Below are 14,358 nucleotides of genomic sequence, written 5' to 3'. Positions count from 1 at the left end.
CTAGGTGTTCTGGCTGTAAGAGAAACAGCACCATCTGTTGGTCACTAGCTCAAAGCAAATACAGTATTCCATTCTGTAGGACAGCACTGTGTCTCACAGGGGTGTTATTATCCTATGGGGGTGCTGTAATTATGACTTCAGTAGGCCATTCCACCAATCTACTAGGTCAGTTATTCTCTGATGATTCTCACCCCTGCTTCCATGGCTATAGTACACAGGCCCACTGAACCAGGCTGAGGTGGCTTAATAAAGGATCTGACCATAGTTCATGAAGTGAGTGGGTCGTTCACGTGGTTATATTGAGAGCCCTCTCTTCAGTGAATGCCTTTCGATAAGCATTCACATGAGAAGCAAAAATCCTCATCCTACTGGCCAATTTTGAGAGATCTATCCACATACCTCTCCCATAGGTTTCTTTGTTATCAATATTCCAATATGATTCTTTCCAAGTCTCTGAGTAACAGGCATAATAATTAATTACTACCCATGAGCCAGAAGAGGTTTGTACTTTGGGCCATGTTTTCTTCAGGCAAAATGGACATCCAGAAGTGCTGCCCAAAGTTCTCCTTATTGGGGAGAGAGTTGACTTTCACCATTTTCCTTCAGAGTGATTCCTGAATGGAATGGTGATAGTCCAGCAGTCCACTTCCACCTGATGCCAACATATTGTACAAACCCATTTTTAAACTAGGCCCAGGTTTTTTTTCCCTCTGTGACAACTGGTTATAGGGAACTCTTCAGTGGGGTGTGAGCCACCTGCCCATGCAACCTCCTGGTCTGCTCAAGTGTAATCTTTTCTATACCATTTTCAATTGATGATGGTTTATTGCTATGTATGCCCAATCTTATGGCAGTTCAAGAATGGCATGGGGTGCCTGGGTGGCTCAGTCAGTTAAGTGGTTAAGCATCTGACTCTTGATTTTGGCTCAGGCCATGATCTCACAGTTTGGGAGATCAAGCCCTGCGTCAGGCTCTGCACTGACAGTGTGGAGCATGCTTGGGATTCTCTCTCTCCCTCTCTTTCTCTGCCCCTCACCCCTCTCAAAATAAATAAATAAACATTAAAAAAAAAGAATGGCAGCTGAGATCACATCGATCTTGATGTCATCAAGACATGGTCTCTACCAGAATCCAGTGCCCTTTCAGCAGAGGAGAACATGGTATTGTGTTCAAAATCCTAAAATTCTGTGCATCAGATATCTTATTGGGGTTTGCCAGAGGGTCCAAACAGTATCCTTACTTGCCACAGACACTTTGGATCTTCTGAATCATTAGGGTGGAGTGGCAGAGACTTTCATTTCCTGGGAACACAGGTTTCTCAGTAAATGGGTCAAAGAAATATACCCAAATGTGGTATATATGTTGCCTCCAAAATTCAAAGGCTCACCAAGATTGTGCCTCTTTCTTAGTGTTAGGATGTGCAAAGTATAGAAACTTCTCTTTCACTTTAAGGCAGGGATTCTCAACCTCAGTCTTAACATTTGGGCTTGATAATTCTTGGTTGCGGGGAGCTGTCCCGTGCATTGCAGGATATTTAGCAGCATTTTTGGCTTCTACACACTAGATGCCAGTAGCCACTAACTCCCTTACTCCCAGTTGTAACAACCAAAAATCTCTCTAGATATTGCCTGTTAAATGTTCCCTTGGGGACAAAATTGCTTCTGGTTGAGAACCACTGCTATAGGGAGATATTCCAACAATCCTTTCACTGAGTTTTTGTATTTCTGGCATTCATGTGTCTTACTAAGGATATTTGCTACTTCCTGTTCACCAAGCCAATCAGCATGGTGTTATCAATGTAGTAGATCAGAGTGATGTTCTATGAGATGATCAAGATCCCTGTGGGCTAGACTGTGACAAAAGTTTGAGAGTTGACATGGCCCTGAAGTAAGACTGTAAAGGTGTATTGCCAACAGCTGAAACTTTGCTGCTAATTGATATGAGGGGAGAATGATTTGTCAGATAATAGCAGCATACTAGATGGCAGGACTATGTTGACTTGTTCTAGAAAAGGTGCCATATATGGATCGGAAGCTGCAAGTGAAGCCACCATCTAGCTTTGTCACTGTCAAACATAGGAGTTAAACAGAAGTGTGTTGAGAATCATCACTCCTGCATCTATCAAATCTTTGATGGCGGCACGAATTCCTGCAGTTCCCACAGGGATGTGATATTACCTTTGGCTTACTATTTTGTTAGGGAAGAGCAGTTCCAGGGGCTTCTGCTTGGTCGTACATACCATGGTAGCCCGTTCATTATGGGTCAGGGAGCCAGTGCAGAGAATTTGCCAGTTACCAACATCTAGCCCAAATATGCATTTAGGACCTAGAAATTGCCTTAGAATGTATCTACAGAGGCCATTGAGCTCTCTGTGTGGTGGACTTGGATATACATTTAGCTTATCATCTGATCACCCAAAGCCCTCCATCTATTCAGCTTTAATCTAAGCTGCCTAATGCTTGTGAAGTTGTTACCTTACTCTATAGTCCTTGTGATTATCATTACTAACACATGGCAGAATATAGCATGTCCCCAAGGATGTGCGTGAATTCAGAGCAGCGTCTAATAATCCTTCAAAAGTCTAGTTATGTTCCTTTCTTCAGTGCTCACTCATCTTGTTAATAGTCACAGCCTCTTTTGGGAAAGACTTGGAGATATATTTATAGTATGTAGTCATGACAATGTTGAAGTGTCTTTCCTCAAGAAGACCCAGTTTCTCCTTCAATCACTGGGTCCTGGGTATGTGGCATAACTTAGGTCTGCAACTAAATGAGAGGCTATGACTTCCTTTTGTAACAACTCAAGTCAGGTCTTTGTACACTAGACCTATAGTTTTCCCAGTTGTATATATCAAGTAATACTTTAGTAGGCTGCCCATCTATTTCATTCCTAAAGACCTTGTCATCAGGGAAGTACCCCCACATATCCTTGAGGGTCAAAACATTCCAATTGCCACTTTGCCCCTGTTGTCCATTATGGTAATCGTGCCCCCTTGTCTCTGATGGTTAAGTATTGACACATGGCCTCTGCCACTCTGCCAACATTACCACTGAAATCAGAAAACCCATCCTTGCTCTAGAAAGGATAGTCATTTCAGAGCTTTCAAGGATGCCTATGTTTCTCTCACTAATGTTTTCTCAGTACCTTAGTGCCCTCTGGTCCCTTTCATGCAACATAGTCAGGAAAAGGGTGAGCAGGTTACACATAACAAATCCACTCCAACATTCCCATCACCTTGATGCTTTCGTATATTCTGTGGCTTGGCCCTTTTGAATAGGACCTTTTATATTCATTTCTCCATATTATGTGAGGTGAATTTCTGGCATCTCAGCTTCATTGAAGTCAACCAACCAAGTATACCATTAGATACTCAACTTAGTATATCAAAATTGGGATCTTAGGTAAGGACATATGTATTTAAATTTAGCCTGGCTTGTCAAATATATTCTATCTTTTCTGATGTAACATCCTTAGAATCTACTCCATATAGTTTTCCAGGTTACTGCTAATGTAAATGCACAAGATATTGCAATTCTTTGAGTGTATAAGTTTTGTTTTGTTTTGTTTTGTTTTGTTTTCTGAAATAGACCTTACAATTCTGTTCTGGGTTCCTGGATTTGATTATAGAAGTGGGTTTGGAGGTAATGAGGGGTGGTGGATAGTATCTGGAGAGAATAGACATCTCTTTGCCAGGCAACTGCTGCATACAGAATCATTAAACAAGGGAATGTCAGTTTCCTAAGATAGAATAGGGATCTCAGGGATATTTATGGGGCTAGTCTGAGGTCCCCTCAAATGTCCCCATCCTAAGTCTCAGAATCCCACTTCTTTCCAATCTATGTCCTATCTTTAACACAGTGATTTAGAAAACCTTAGAGTTCAATTTCATTTTACCCTAGCAACTTGCACAAATAAATTTGGTTCTGATCCTAAGCCATGGTCTGTCCTTAGGCCATAAGAAATAAGAGATTCTCAGCCATGAGCTGAGAGTTTAAAACACTAATTTTAGCATTTAGTAGCTTCCTAATGCTTGCGAAGTTGTCAACTTACTCTATAGTCCTTGTGATTATCATTACTTTCATGGCAGAGTACAGCAGCTCCAGAATTTTCAATTCCCTTACCTCCATCTGGCATTTTATTTCAAGCAACCACAGATATTAATTTAAGTGATTACACTACCATTGCCTGCCATGGATTACTAGAATTCTACTTTCCACTTACCAGGAGGTGATAACGGCATTCAAGTCAAATAGGTGAGAAAATTAATCCCTTGGTGAACAATGGAATGGGGTGCTGGTATCAGAACCTCAAAGTCAAGGCTGTCAGGGAAAATCCAGAATCATGGCCAGAGATTTCCCGTTGGAGCTACTGCCGTGGAAGAGGTGCATTGGCCACTGGAGATGACACCTGAGGGAACTGTTATACTTTGATCTCTATATGCTAAACTATTCTAACTGCTTTCTAAAAATTGATTAATTTAATACAAAACCCACTTAGGTATATCTTATTGCTCCATTTTACAGATGAGGAAAATGGAGTTTAGAGACGTTTAATAATTTTCTCAAGAACACACAATTACATAATCTGACCCCAAAATCAGAGTCTTAACTGCTATGGGATACCACTATTCTATACTATACTTCCATTTCATATAATTTCTTATTTATTTATTTATTTATTTATTTATTTATTTATTTATTTAAGTAATCTCCACATCCAATGTGGGGCTCGAACCCACAACCCTGAGATCAAGAATCACACACTCTTCCGACTGAGCCAGCCAGGTGCCCCTCATATAATTTCTTTACGTGGATTAAATACAGTCCATGCGAAGTGCTTCAGCATGGTGCCTCCTACAGTAAATACTGAAGAAAAGCTAACTCCCTTTAGCTATTATTATAGCCTAATGCTTCAAAGAGGAGCTTTGGAGTCAAAGAGACCTGGTTTCAAATCCTAGCACGACCCCCTTCTAGCTGTCTGTCCTAGGAAAAGTAAATCTAGGGCCTTTCTTGATTTGTAAAATAGTGGAAACTACCTAATTCTCAGTGTTTTTTTTTTTTCAGATGAAATAAGACTCTCTCTCTCTCTCTATAGTCTTACACATAGAAAATTCTTAGGCAAAATTATCTATTACCATTCCAGTAATAAGGAAGAACTTGAACAAAGAGAGAGGAAGAAATGAATTTCAGGGTTTCAGTGTACTGTATTTTGTCTGGAACATAGGCTGGTTGAGGAAATGGCCTGGAAATGAGGTTGAAGAAGTTATCAGGCCTGATTCAAGCCTTGTGAGCCATGTTAAGGAGGCTGGAGAGATAGTAGATCCACACAGCACATGGGACAAGTGATACTTTAGCAGAGGCTAGGTTATGGTGCAGTAACAAATGTACCAAGCATCTGAGTGGCTTACCAAAATAAATGCTGCATATCCATTGGGGAATCATGCAGTTACATAATCTGGTTCTGTTCCATGCCATCTTCACTCTGGAACCCAGGTTGATGGAACAACTTTTCTCTGAAATAAATCACCGATCTTGTGGCAGACAGAAAAGAGACATGGTGAACCCACAAGCTGGCTTTTAAAATTTCTGCTTGGAATTGATCCTTCTTCTCACATTTTATTGGTCAAAGCAAGTCACCTGGTCAAGTCTGCCATTGGTGGGGCTGAGGAAGGGGCATTTCATGGAAGGGCACCAGAATATTTGGCAAAACAATAATCAGAACAGATTTTGTGGCAAAATTTAATGAGTTGTGGGGCGCCTGGGTGGCTCAGTCAGTTGAGTGTCTGAGTTCAGCTCGGGTCATGATCTCACGGTTTGTGAGTTTGAGTCCCGTGTTGGGGTCTGTGTGGACAGCTCAGAGTCTGGAGCCTGCTTCGGATTCTGTGTCTCCCTCTCTCTCTCTGCCCCTCCCCAGCTTGCACTCTGTCTCTCCCGCTCTCAAAAATAAGTAAACATTAAAAAAAAATTTTTTTTTAAAGTTAATGAATGGTAATCCAATTAAAAAATGACCAAAGGATTTGAATAGACATTTCTTCAGGGACATACACAAATGGCCAATAAGCACATGAAAAGCAGTTGAACATAATTAGTCATTAGGAGAATATAAATCACAACCACTCTTTACCCACTAGGATGGCTGCAATCCAAAAGACAGACGATACAACGGTTGGAAAAAGCGTGGAGAAATTGGAACCCTTGTAAACCGCAGGTAGGAATGTAAAATGGTGCAGCTGGTTTTGGAAATAGTCTGGCAGTTTTTAAGAAAGTTGAACATAGAATTAGCATATGACCCAGCAATTCCACTCCTAGGTCTATACCCAAGAGAAATGAAAACATATGTCCACCCAAAACTTGTACGCAAATGTTCATAGCAATATTATTCATAATAGTGAAAAAGTAGTGATACGTAAATGTCCTTCAACTAATGAATGGATAAATAAAATGTGGTATATCCGTACAATGGAATATTATTCAGCCACAAAAAAGGATTGAAGTATTGATACATGTTATAGTGTGGTTGTGCTTTGAAAACATTATCCTGAATGAAAGAGGCCAGTCATAAAATACCACATATTGCATGATTCCCTTCACATGAAATGAATAGGGAATTGAGGGGAAATGGGCAAGTGACTATTAATGAATATGAGGTTTCTTTCTGTAGTGATGAAAATCTTCTAAAATTGACTGTAGTGATGATTGCACAATCCTGTAAATGTTTTTAAAACCACTGAATACATTAAGTGGGTGAATTGTGTGGTATGTAAATTATATCCCATAAGGCTGTTTTACATGTATATAAGAAAGATAATGAGTGTTTTTATTTTCATCTTGTTGGTTTTGAGAGGCTCAAGTGGAACTAACCAGGTAGTTAACCATGTAGATCTGAAGCTGGAGATATATACTGGGAAATCTAGAGCACAAAAATGCTAGCTGAAATTATGTAAAAAGAAGCAATCACCCAGAGAGTGTGTCCAGTGGGAAAAGAGAGGGCTTGCACCTATCCCTGAGGGATACCAACATTTAAGAGATGAGAAAATAAGAGGAGACTTCAAAAGAGATAAAGAAAGGGTGGTTAGAGATGAAAAAGTGAGATCAAGAGAGTAAAAATGGTAGGTGAGGAAAAAGTGTTTTCAGAAGGAAGAAGTGTCAAAATTTGCAGAGAAATTAAGTTAGGTCATGATGAATACATCCAAAGCATCTGTAGTCAGTCGAGCCCTAGTGACTTTGGAAAGAATGGTTTTCATAGGGCGGTAGGGAAGAAACCAGAGTGCAATAACACTAGTTATTAGACATGAGTTGTAGTTGATGAAGTAGAGACATCCTACACTGGAGAAATGTAGTTGTGAAGGGCAGATCTGCAAAGAAGAAAAAAAAAGTGGAGGTTGAAATGGGGTTTGTTGGGTGGGACATTTCAAGATGGGAGAGGTTGTTTAAACCCTTATGGGAATTAAGAGAGGAGAAAAGGAACAGTTGATTAGAGGAATAAAAGCCCTGACTACACTTTATGAAATTGCAGTATGTTCCCTACTCCATCCTTCTTATCCTACTCACTTTGTTTACTGTAGTGTTTATCACATTATCATGTAATTTACTTATATGTTCACTATTTATTGTCTCCAGCTGGCTCCAAGAAGGCAGGCATCTTTATTTACTTTTATTTTATTTTATTTTTTAAAGCATTGTTTTAAAAAAAGTTTATTTTTGTGAAAGAGAGAGAGGGCATGAGCTGGGGGGGGGGGGGGGGGCGGTTGGCGGGGAAGGGCAGAGAAAGATAGAGACATAGAATTGGAAGCAGGCTCCAGGCTCTGAGCTGTCATCACAGAGCTGGAGGTGCTGGGCTGGAACCCATGAGCTGTGTGTGAGATCATGACCTGAGCTGAAGTTAGATGCTTAACCAACTGAGCCACCCAGGCACCCCAAGGCAAGCATTTAAAAAAAATGTTTATTTATTTTGAGACAGAGAGAGAGAGAGAGAGAGAGAGAGAGAGAGAATTCCAAGCAGGTTCCACACTGTCAGCTCAGAGCCCAATGCATGGCTTGAACCCAAGAACCATGAGATCAGGACCTGAGCCAAAACCAAGAGTCAGATACTTAAAGAACTGAGCTACCCAGGTGCCTTAGAAGGCAGGCATTTTTAATGTTTTTTTTATTTATTAACTCCAACCATCTAAAATACCATTTGTCATATGGTAAATGCCCTACAAACAGTTGTTAAATAAATAAAAGAAATTTTCTAAGAAGGCAAAAGGGGAAAGGAGCCAGAACATAGCCATTTGATGTGGTTCCTGCCTTCACAGCGTTTATAGTCTATTTGTGAGGCAGACTCCATTAGATTCCATGAGTTCTTATTGTGGGTAACAAGGGAAAGGGAAAGGTAGAGTCTGAACTTCCCAGGTGGATGAAAAGTGATGAGGAATATTCACTTGATAATTACGGTCTGCGCGGAGTTTTTCTATTTCATTCAGAAATATGATTTATACATCGTTAAATTATTTAATTGGTGTGTTTATTTCGTCTTTGAGGTAGAGAAAACATTTGGTAGATCCTTGTACTTTGAGCCTTTCAAGGCTGGCACGCAGGGGATGAAAAAAGGTTTACCGCGGAGGGTAAGCAATGCTTGGTGTAGTGCTGCGTGCTTTTCCGAAGCGTTTTCACAAGTATAGATTTTTGTAAGGCAGACCTCTAGGTCGTTATCTGTGGGACTGTGACGATAAGACAGGCGGAGGGAAGGGACTGAATCCAAGATTGTAGCTAAAAGCCGCGGTGGGAATGCAGCCTAACGAAGAGAAGAGCTCCACGGAAGCAACCGCGCCGGTACAACGAAAGCCAACCCACGCCAAGTCTCCCCGCCTGCTCGGCCGGTCGGCGCGAACCTGGCTGCGCCTGCGCGCGGGAGGCCGCAACTAGGGCGGGGAGCAGCACGGCCCCGGCTGCGGGTCACGTGGTGCTCCGGCAGCTGCCCCGCCCCCCGTAGCCTCCCCTCCCCGCCCCGCCCCTTTCCCGGCGGGACGCTCGGAGCCGCCCCGAACTGCGCAGGGCTGCCGGGGGTGAGTGTCCGCGAGGGGCGCGCGTAGCGCAGACCCAGGAGGCCCGGGGCTGGGGCCTGGCCGGGCGGAATGCGTTGCGGGGTCCAAGGGACAAAATGGCGGCGGGTACTCCCCTTCACCCTCTCCCCTCACCTGGCAGTGTGGGCGGAGAGGGTCTGCGATCGCTGCTGGGGGAGGGGAGCCACGGCTGCTCGGGAGGGCCCGGGGTTCCTCTGAGAAGGCCTGGGGGCGAGGGTAGGCAGGCTCCCGGCCTGCGCTGCGGGTTCAACTGGGGTGGGGGTGAAGGTGGGGATGGGTACTGCCTCACCCCTTCACCGAGTACGCGGTGGTGCGCGTGTTGAGGCTTCTGGAATGTCCAAACTGCAAGGGGTTTCCATAGGAGACTCCCACCCAGCCCTTCATTTGACAGGTGATCGCCATCATTTCATTCTCCGCAGGGTTTACCACCCCTTGATGATTCCGGTCTTAGCTCTGCTTGGGAAGCAGGGCGGGAATTGTCTTACAAATTCGTAAACTGAGGCCTGGAGGGGTGAAGACTTGAACCAGTGCCTCACACCTGGGAGTATTAGGACCCAGCCTTCTGCCTGTGTTAGTGCTCCTTCCCCCCCCAGTGAGTGAAGGGATTTTTCGAAAGCAGTCAGAAAACTGGTTCTCTGAGCACCTGCTGCTGTCAAGTGGCTCCCGCTGGGATGGGGCTGCCTGCCTGAGACCAGTTTCCTGTTGCTCGTGGACTGTTCCCTCCTTCTATATGTGCCGAGATATTTTCCATGAAAATGGCTGTTCATTATAGTCATCTTACTGAATAGATAGCAATTCCATATAAGTACCATAGTTTGGTATGGTTTACACATTGATTTCACCAACATTAGCTATTTCATTCTCATAATCCAAGGTAGAAGGGTGGGCTAGGCATTATGTTCATTTTATGAATGGGGAAACTAAGGTTCAGGACGTTATTACTTGCCCCAGGGTCACCAGCTGGTGAATGGTTGATCTGGGATGATGCTTTTATACCTTGGGTTGGTAATCTGACCATTATCCCACTCTGGTTTATTTTGGTGCCCTGGCCCTTGTATTTTTTTCTAGCTATGACTTTTCCTCAAAATGTGTTGGGTGCAGATTGATTTATGCCACATATGGAAGTGATCTGAGTAATATTCACTAAGGAATTAATATTTTAATTAATCAGAGTCAATTTTTAATATGATTTGGAAAGTTTCTTTGTGGGAGGAAGTGTGAGAATGAGGGCTTTGAAGGCAGACTGATTTGAGTTTGAATCCCAGCTTCACTACTTGTCCTTTGGCAGATTACTTAATTTTTCTGAGCCGTGGTTTCCTCATCTGTAAAATAGAGATAATGTGATTCACCTCATAAATTTGTTGATAGCAAGTAAATGAGGTATGTGTACAGCATTAAGAACTGCTCCTCGCCCATAGTAAGCCCCCAACAAATGCTTGCCTCTTCATTCTCCGCATTCCCTTGAGCTGCAATTTTTTTGTTCTCTGTAGTTAACCACTTTACCTTAGTCCACCTGGTGGATTGTGCATGGATGCATAATCAATGTTGCTATACAAATGCATTTATAAATAATTTTGGTTACTAAGGTTCAAAGGATATAGTGTTTTAAACATAGATTTTAAAAATATCCTTAGGGCTTCATAGATACTTAATCACTGAAAGGTTGATTTGATGTTAACTTTATTAAAAGCTTCACTTAACTACTTTACAGGAATGTTAAGATGAAGGGGGTTGATATCCTATCTTTTCTTTCACCTTCCTACCTAACCACAACTCAGCCTAGTTTTAAAGGAGAAACAAAAGTTATTTGGGAATCCCATGTGAACATTCTTTAAACACTTAGATGGTGGTGGTAAGTGGGAAGTTAAACAGAATTGTCTCTAATGGTGCAATCTGATATCCATTGTGAAATTCACGTTTCTGAAATTGTAGAAGTGAGAACTGCAAATGGCTTGAATAACAAAATAAGTAGTAAAAATCTGTTTCCAGTTTTATGCTGGGATGGTAACCTTTTTCACACACATGTTTGGCTTTGGCAGTAGATATTATGGGAAAAGCAAAAAGATCTGCAGTTCACTGGTGAGGCCACCTTAAATTATTAGAAGGAAATGATTTATAGAAAGACTTTATTCTGGACATAGAGATTTCATGGAGCTTTGCTAAAATAATGGCTACTTTTTAATGATAATTTCTTCAATAGTAAGTTCATTATATGTTTTGAAAACGTGAATTAGAATAGTAGAATTAATTGCTATGTACTAATTTTCTATTTCAGTAATTATGTATGCATGGACAATTTTGTCTCATAAAAGCTAATCCCCTTTCATTGTTTGGAAGCATATCTCAGAGGTATTTCATTTGTAAAGATTTCAGTATGTGTTAGGCCTATTTAATATAGTATTGCAAAAGAGAGGTAGTTTTGGTTTTTTCAAAGAGGCATGCCAGGTTCATGGGAGAAGATAAATTCATCCTGTGTGATTTATTCATGCTAGTATATATGGAAGTGCTCAGAATTGAAAACTTCATTAAACAACTGGAATTATAAATAAAATGTCTATATTCTTCAAAGTACTTATTTTGCCATAATACACTTAATTTTCCACTTCGCAAAGCTGTGAACAATTACTGGTAGTTTTTGAGTATGCCTGTGACAGCATTGTTTACCAGACTCAGGGAAATACTTGGATTGTCTTCAATTTCAGAAAATGCAAGTACATGAGTGGTAGACTTTGTGAACACCGGAGATTGTAAACCCCAGCTTTGCTAGAATTTATTGGCGAACATGAGAACAATTCATAGATGTACTCACCTGCTTTCTGTTAGATGGGTCTATATTTTTTAGAGTTACTAACAGGCTTCTCACCATTTGGGCCTGCCATTTGCTTCTTGCCCTTTCACAACCTGCGTACCTGAACTCCGATGAAGAGAGGCAGGCCTTTCCTGGCCCTTGAGCCAATCTTCCCATTTCCATTTGTAGGACTCAGGTGTTTCCACAGACTTTCTGGGACTGTAGAGCAGGCTAGGACAAGTGAGATTTCAGTTTATCATTGGCAGCTGCTTGTTTGGAAATCTCTGGCCCAGGGTCCGTTTCCTGTTTACTGACTTGTTTATTTTTTGTGCTCCATTTTCTGCTTGCCCATTGTTTTGCTGTAGCCTAGAGTTTCTCAAATTTATTTGAGGAGCACTGCCAAATATTTGCCACATCCATTTTTTTATATTAACTGATTTTTTTGTTTATGGTAACATTTTAGATTTTCTTTTAAAATGTAAGTAAAAGGGGCACCTGGGTGGCTCAGTTTGTTAAGCATCCAACTTTTGATTTCAGCTCAGGTCATGATCCTATGGTTCTGAGATTGAGCCCCACATAGGATTCTGTTCGGGATTCTCTCTCTCCCTCTCTCTCTGCTCGTTCTCTGCTTGTGCATGCTCTCTCTCAAAAATAAATATTAAAAAATAAATTGTAAGTAAAAGTGTTTTATTTAGGGAAAAATGTTATATGAATAATAGTATGGGTGGTAGTTAATGGCAAATACGAAAGTAGTAACTGCTTGAAATTTTGGAAGTTCTGGATTAGGTGTTAGGTTTTGTTTTGTTTTGTTTTTATTTTATTTATTTATTTATTTATTTTTTTTAACGTTTTATTTATTTTTGAGACAGAGAGAGACAGAGCATGAGCAGGGGAGGGTCAGCGAGAGGGAGACACAGAATCTGAAACAGGCTCCAGGCTCTGAGCTGTCAGCACAGAGCCCGACGCGGGGCTCGAACTCACGGACCGCGAGATCATGACCTCAGCCGAAGTCGGCCGCCCAACTGACTGAGCCACCCAGGCGCCCCAAGTTTTGTTTTGTTTTTAAACAACTTATTGCGATATATTTCACACCATAAAATCAACCATTAAAGTATACATTTCAGTAGTTTTTTGGTGTATTCACAGAATTGTGCAAACATCACCCCAATTTTAGGACATTTTCAAAACCCCATATGAAACCCCGTAACAGCCATTCTCTATTCCTGACTGTCATCTCTTCTCCTTCCCACTTTCTGCATCAGCCGTAGGCAACCACTAATCTACTTTTTTTTCTCTGTGGATTTGTCTGTTCTGGCATTTCATATTAATAGAATCATATAATAGGTGGCCTTTTGTGTTTGGTTTCTTCCATTTAGCATAGTATTTTCAATGTTCACCCATGCTGTAGTGTATCAACACTTCCCCCTTTTTTTTTTTAACTCTTTAATGTTTTAGAACAGTTTTAGGAGCACAGCGAATTTTTTTAGGGAAAGTACGGAGATTTCCCATATGTTCCCTGTCTCCACTTAGCTTTGCTTCTCCCATCATCAACATCCCCCGCTAGAGTGGAATGTTTGTTAAAATTGATTTAACTTACATTGACAAGTCCCTATCACACCAAAGTCCATAGTTTACATTAGTATTTACTCTTGGTGTTGTATTTATGGGTTTGAACAAATGTGTAATGACAGGTATACACCATTATAATATCTTAAAGAATACTTTCATTGCCCTAAAAATTCTTTGTATTCTGCCTGTTTATCCCTCTTTCTCCCTAACCCCTGTAACAATTGATCTTTTCCCTTCCATAGTTTTGACTTTTCTAGAAACTTCATGTCTTTTTGTGGCTGAATACTATTTTATTGTGTGGATATACCACATTTTATTTATCCATTCATCAGTTGATGGACATTTGGATGGTTTCACTTGTTGAATATTATGAATAATGCTGCTATAAACATTTGTGTATAAGTTTTTGTGTGGACATATGTCTTTATTTCTCTTGGGTATATACCGAAGAGTGGAATTGCTGGGTCATATAATAACTCTTACCTTTTGAAGAACTACCAGATTATTTACAAAACCAGCTACAGCATATGACATTCCGAAGTTTATGTTGCCTCCACAATTTTTCCACATCGTCTCCAACACTTGTTACTGTTTGTCTTTGGGATTGTAGCCATCCTAGTGGGTGTGGGTGTGAAGTGATATCTTATTGTGGTTGTGATTTATATATCCCTAATGATTAATGATCTTCAACATCTTTTCATGTTCCTATTAGCCATTTGTCTATCTGTTTTGGAAAACTGAGGACATAGCCTTTTTTTTTTTTTTTTTTTTTTAAAGTAGGCTTCACACCCAGCGCAGAGCCCAACACAGGGCTTAAACTCATGACCCTGAGATCAAGACCTGAGCTGAGATGAAGAGTCGGACACTTAACTGACTGAGCACCCAGGCACCCCAGGACATAGTCTTTTTAACTTCTTCATTTTTATAGATGAGACTT

The 14,358-nt window shown here is 41.0% G+C and overlaps 1 protein-coding gene across 3 annotated transcripts in view; it reads left to right on the top strand.

Moving 5' to 3' along the window:
- The first annotated feature begins 9,016 nt into the window (after positions 1 to 9,016).
- SCAPER (S-phase cyclin A associated protein in the ER) overlaps positions 9,017 to 14,358 on the top strand; it is a 525,678-nt gene continuing 520,336 nt past the window's right edge. Inside the window, exon 1 of one of the 3 annotated variants that reach the window (XM_058736955.1) lies at positions 9,017 to 9,046. The gene's annotated coding sequence lies outside the window, so the exon portion shown is untranslated. The remainder of the gene's footprint in view (positions 9,047 to 14,358) is intronic. The other 2 variants (XM_058736953.1, XM_058736954.1) reach the window with 2 other exon arrangements.

This window comes from Neofelis nebulosa, chromosome 7, assembly GCF_028018385.1.
Source record: "Neofelis nebulosa isolate mNeoNeb1 chromosome 7, mNeoNeb1.pri, whole genome shotgun sequence".
Classification (NCBI taxonomy): Eukaryota; Metazoa; Chordata; class Mammalia; order Carnivora; family Felidae; genus Neofelis; species Neofelis nebulosa.
The sequence above is the reverse complement of the archived record's forward strand: the minus strand, read 5'-3'. Positions and strand labels throughout refer to the sequence as shown.